The sequence below is a fragment of the Pteropus vampyrus genome, unplaced genomic scaffold (genome assembly GCF_000151845.1).
Source record: "Pteropus vampyrus isolate Shadow unplaced genomic scaffold, Pvam_2.0 Scaffold121, whole genome shotgun sequence".
In the NCBI taxonomy this organism is placed as follows: domain Eukaryota; kingdom Metazoa; phylum Chordata; class Mammalia; order Chiroptera; family Pteropodidae; genus Pteropus; species Pteropus vampyrus.
In genome coordinates this window covers 2,353,240-2,359,009 of record NW_011888902.1, presented here as the reverse complement: position 1 = coordinate 2,359,009, position 5,770 = coordinate 2,353,240, and the positions used below count along the sequence as shown (strand labels likewise).

The 5,770-nt window shown below is 40.8% G+C and overlaps 1 long non-coding RNA gene across 1 annotated transcript; it reads right to left on the bottom strand.

Moving 5' to 3' along the window:
- Window positions 1-22: 22 nt before the first annotated feature.
- Window positions 23-5,447, bottom strand: LOC111743764. Its single transcript, XR_002781863.1, has 3 exons — window positions 3,569-5,447; window positions 238-2,355; window positions 23-202 (listed from the first exon to the last, which is right to left on the bottom strand). It is a non-coding gene; the product is annotated as an uncharacterized LOC111743764 (long non-coding RNA).
- Between the last annotated feature and the right edge of the window lie 323 nt (window positions 5,448-5,770).

Here is a 5,770-nt window from a genome sequence, read left to right as displayed (position 1 = left end):
TCTATGAATTCTCAATTTCAGTTTCTTTAAAGTGAGGCCAGAATTACAGAGACATGTGAAATCTTCTGAATCCAGAATCCTTCTAGATGTTTATGCTTTCTCCCAATCTTTTCGAAGCATCTGGCCCACACCTAATTCAGCAGAAATATTTGCAGCGGCCTTCCTTTTCAAGGCTTTCCAAAGGACTCAGCATATGCTGTAGCTCTCCTCAAGGGTTCATATTCCATTGCTTTACACTCAGAGATGCTGTAGCTCTCCTCAAGGGTTCATATTCCATTGCTTTACACTCTACCGAGTTAGAGAAACAAGCACAATTGGCACACAAAGGGTAGAGATCAAACGTAACCAACGTAAGCACACGATGCCACGACACAAGCAGAGGTGTTGGTGGAGGGCCTGACGCTGTGAGGCTGCACCCCCGAAATCTAAAGAAGAGAAGTCCGTTGCAACTGGGTGGTCATGTGTTTGACTCAGGGAAAATGCTGCCGAAAAATAAGAAATTATTTTTCTAAGTTGCATTTAAGAGTATTTGCCCAATCTAAAATTTAAAATCGATCTTGGTTACAAATACTGCAGATTCTTAAAAGATGGAGTCTCTCTTGGAATAAAAGTCATAGTGACAACATTTTTTGACTTTATTCTCATTGTCTTAGGACTGTCTCTCTATAGCCAGCATGGGGCTTATGATGCTGTTTGTACTTAATAGTTGCTGAAGCTGTGACTTAAAAAGCCATCTTTGAAAAATAAAGAAATCTGAGTTGTTGGAGCTTTGAAAATTAGGTCATTCTCCTTCGAAGTAAAGGGCTCAGTTCGGTCAGTTCTGTGTTAATCATAGCAGTTGGGTGAATAACTTTATTAAGTGGGACATGTATTGGGGAAGGTAGATGTTTCTCTAGGTGGTTAAGAAGATTTTCTTTTGGTTTACTTTTAAAATATTTAACAGAAAATACGAACTTTATTCATCATGTGATTACCTAAATACTCTGACCCAAGGCTAAAGAATTGGCAAAATATCCTGGAAATGTTTTTTTTTTTTTTTTTAGATGAGAAGCACCAACATGATTGGCAGTTCTAGACTATTCTCATGTGATAAGCTCTGGGGCCACCGCCTTCCATGGAAAGTGTGTGGTCTCTGTTATCAAGGTTTATGTGTCCCTTCAGTTCACAGGCATTACAAGGGGCGTGGTTTTCCCAGTAAGTCCTTCTCTGGGCTGAAAAAGTCATTTTGTCTTTTTCACAGCCAAGAGCTTCGTAATGCTAATTCTTGTTTGGAACACTTTTAGGCGAGTTCTCTTGAGTCACAATGTTGTGATGTCTCTAAGGAGAATAAAATCAAAGCCATTCTTATGGGACCTTGAAGGATTAGTTTTTCTGCTTTTATGCTAAATGGGGTTTAAAAGTGAAGAATCCAAATAGAAATCAAAGAACAGGCAAAGAAGATCGGCAGGCTCACTCGGGGACGGCTTCATCTCCCTGTTCCTCTTCCTTGCCTTTTCCTTCTGCTCTCCTTTTTTCTTTTTTCTTCTTGCTTTGCTTCTTCATTCTTTCTTCCTTTACTTCTTCCCCCCTCTTTTTTTTTTTTTTTTAATTTAAGCTACCTCCCCTTACTCTCCCTCTCTCCCTCCTTTCCCAACTGTCTTCTTGGAGTTTCTGGCAAAGCCTCCTCTAGAATGCTGGGCGAGGCGCCACATCAGGTGTGGTTCTCAACCACCAAGCTTTATTAGGCAAGATTCAGCCTTATTCCGTACTCGTTCCTGGCTTTCTTTCTCTCCTTCCTTTATTCTGTTTTCTTCATGAAGTTTTCCTTAAACATGGTGGAAATGAAAAATATTGAGGTGCAGAAAGTCTCTCTCACTGTCTTACTTCCTGAGTTTTTCATTTCGAGTGGCTCTTGCGTCAACGCTACTGGATGCAGTAGAGACATAAGGGTGAAGGAATTGCCGTGGAGGAGGCCTGAGTCCAGGAGGGGGACTGAAGGGCAGACAGATAATTAGGGCTTGATGCGACATATAAAAGGCACCGTCAAAGTGCCGTGGAAAGACAGGAGGGCGGTTACCTGCTCACGGAAAGCAACGAGGAGAGGGAGAGAATTCCAAGAGCCAACGAGTGGATCGCCAGGGGCTTGCAGGCAGCGAGTGGTCAGGCGTACCCTGGCCATGGTTGAAAGTCTTGAAAAGGATCTTGGACTTGCTTCTCTAGGTCGGTGCTGGCACAGACCGATCAAGTATCAGTGTGAGATGGAAGGACAGAAAGGCAGAGAGCAATCACGCCACGTTCACTGCGGAACAGCCTCTGACAGCAGTAGTTAATGCTGGGGCCACGTCACACCTGGCAACTTTATCCTCAATTTCCGTCCTAGTAAAAAAAAAAAAAAAAAAATCTAGTAAACAGCTATGTGCAGTACCGGACAATTTATAGACGATAAGTTAGAGATGTAGTCTTGTTTGCAGTTGTGAAGACTCATCTGGCAGTAGTTTTTATGGATTTGACAGGGCAGGACTAGAGGGAGAAAAAACAGTGAAAAGCCTATTGCAATAGTCCACACCCTATACCCCGGCTGCCAAGGAAAACATTGCTGGGGACTTGATCTACACTGGGGGTAACGGAGATGGAGAGGAAAGAATATATTATCAAGATATTTGGTGAGTAGTTCCTGGTGGACCTAGTGATTATTTGATGTGAAAATTGAGGGTAAAGAAGAAATAAAATAATCGGTAAGATCATTATATAGAGATAGATGGCATACAATGCCATTCTTCCAAGAATGTGAATTCTAAATAAATCTCACATCTTTATGGATTCAACTTAGGTAAGTATCCCAATATTTGTAATATGCCGGTTTTGGCAGCTCCTCTAAGAAATATAGTTTAAAAATGTCTACCTTGAGTATCAATATATCAAATAAGCCTAGTTTTATTTAAAAAATCAACAGCACCCAACAAAACAAAAACCTTAGCTTTAAAAGTGGAAAGCAAAGATCGTTATGAATATGCTTACGTTGGAACAGTGATTTCTGTTTGGGGTATGTCAGGTATGGCCTTTACCCCACAGTCAACACCTGCAACTCTTCAGACTTGACTGTGTCCAAAGTTTGTCCCACATAGACAACCAAGACACAGAATGGCTTTAGGACGTTTCATATTTTGAGATCCTGACCCTCAAAATGTGACTTTGTTTGGAGACGAGACCTTTAAGGAAGTGATTAAGTTAAATGAGGTCGTGAGGTTGGGCCTTAATCCAATATGACTGATGGATGTCCTTATAGCAAGAAATTTGATCACTGGTAGTTAGACCACAGGTAGTTGATGACACAGGGAGAAGATGACCATCTACAAGCCAAGGAGAGAGGTCTCAGAAGAAACTGACCCTGACAATAACTGTTCTTGGACATCTAGGATCCAGGACTGTGAAAAAATAAATCTCTGTTGCTTAAGCTACTCAGGCTATAGTATTCGAGTATGGCAAACTACTAGAGCACACAACTCATAGATGGTCTGGACTGGATTGAGACTCTAGCTAGTCTGACTCCAAAACCTGTTCTTTGCCTGAACCCCTCTCCACCACCTACCCCAGGAAGAAAGGGACTGTGGCTGCATCATTCTTGCTCTCAAATGAAGATGTCTGTAATGCCGAGAACTTTTCCTCCAGTAGATGAGCTACTTCTCTGGACTGATTGTGATCTCTGAATTTATTATGACAGTGGTTAGAGCAGAGAGAAAGGTTTAGAATCGCTGGGCTATATTAGGGGAAGAAAGATGGAATTTCATGACGTACTAAAGCTTTTGAACTCTGGCTTCCATAGATGACTGAGAACTTACTCAAAGGCTAAGAATGGTATTCTTGGATTGCAAAACTGATAAGAGAGAGAGAGAGAACACTATCTGATACAGACAAAGCTTTGCAATGAACTAAAGGAAGAAAGGAACTAGCTAAGTTAGATATTAACTTAAACCACATCAATTTGGCTAAGCTTGAGGTTCTTCTACAGAGTGAATGTCATATTTCTGATATAGACGCAGGATTTTTGCATTCTTTCATAATGATATGATAGTTTGCCTGTGTCAGTTGTTAATTCAGCACCAATGACAGTTGTATCACAAATCAATTTAGTTGCTCTTTTTAGAGCTTCTAAGTCTTTCCTTTGCAATATGTGAACTTCCTATAACCTAGAATTTATGAAATGGAACCATATGTGACCTCCACGCTTTCTCCATATTCAGAACCCAATCCAACTAAAATAATTCTTTTGTAAGAGCTGGCTAAGAATTATCAGGTAAATCATGTTACATGGATGCTTATTAAAAAAGTTTTGACTTGTTCTGGATGACCATCTATTTCCTCATTCACTAAAGAATGCAGAATGTCAATGAAAATTCTAATTTTATCATATCTCATTAGTTTTCTTAATATGTTTGACTCTGACAGTGTTCTTGCTTTGTGAAGAATTCACATATTTTATCATAATTTCCCAATAATAAATGTAACATTTTAATTCTTGTTTTTAAAAAAGGAGATTTGAGGTCGTCGATAAAATTATTTCTGCATCTTTTTCATCTTCGCTGCCTGGTTTGGGCTCTTGTCACCTATCCCATGATTACTGCAATAATCCTGCAGGCTATTCTCCTGCTGTGGTTGCTTTTCTATATCCAAGTCATCCTATTCTGCTACAAGATTAATAATCTTAAACCGATCTCTGACTGTGTCAGCTTCCTGCACAGAAACCACCTATGGTTTCCTATTAACTGGCAACAGGATAAAGTCCAAATTCCTGAGTTATCCATAATCTGGCCTCACTCAGGCTTTCAAACTTCTAGCCTTATCTTCCAACACTCCCCCATCATGAGCTAGCCAAACTGGTTTCGCGAACTCATGCAGGACTTACTGTCTATACTCTTTCTTCTTATCATTAATCAAATATAGTTTTCAGGCAAGAATCATCATCCAAGTTCTTCAGCTAGATGCCCCAACACCTTAAACGGTCTTCATTAAATGTTCTTGCTCCTAAAATCATCAATGTCAACGTTTCTTTCTTCTTTGTATCCTTCACAAAAGAGTAATGGAAATGATTTTTTTTTATTTTTGACTTATTAGAAGCGTTCATTAAAAAGATGGTAGGAAGCAAACACATAAAAGAGCTTCTTCAATCATGGGCGTTTCAAAGCTATGCCTGCTCGTAAGCATGAAAAGTGTAGGGAGGCAAGCCACACTCACTGAGAGTCTACTGTGAGCAGAGCGGTTTAATTATGTTGTCTCATTCAGTCCTCAAATAACCCTCGGAGAGGGACGAGCTCAAAGAAGCCATTGCTTGATGGTGGTAGACCCGCTGGCAGAGCTCACACGTGAAGGAAGGATATATTAACTACAGTTCTGGGCAACTCACGTTCAGTCCGCTCTGTCCCGCTGCCTTGTGTGAAAGGGCAGCTAAATCTTCATGAATTTCAGGGTTCTCTGGCAAAAGGGCACCCTAGTCCAATTATCATTCACTTCTGTTGGACTCTCTGTGCCGGGTGTGGTACTAGGCATTCTACATCCCTGATCGCACTCAATCTTGTCAACAAACCCATGAACTTGGGGTGCTCTTACGCACATCAGGACACCGTCACTTCGAGCCGTTTGCTAACTTTCTCAAGGACACCTGAGCACGTGGTTGGGTCAGGCCTGAAAAGCATCAAAGCCTGGGCTTCTGTGTCTTCCGCTCTTAGAGGCCATCTGTCACATTAGGCCATTGTCCTATCTTCGAATGTTTCCCCAAATGTTATCTAAAAAAAAA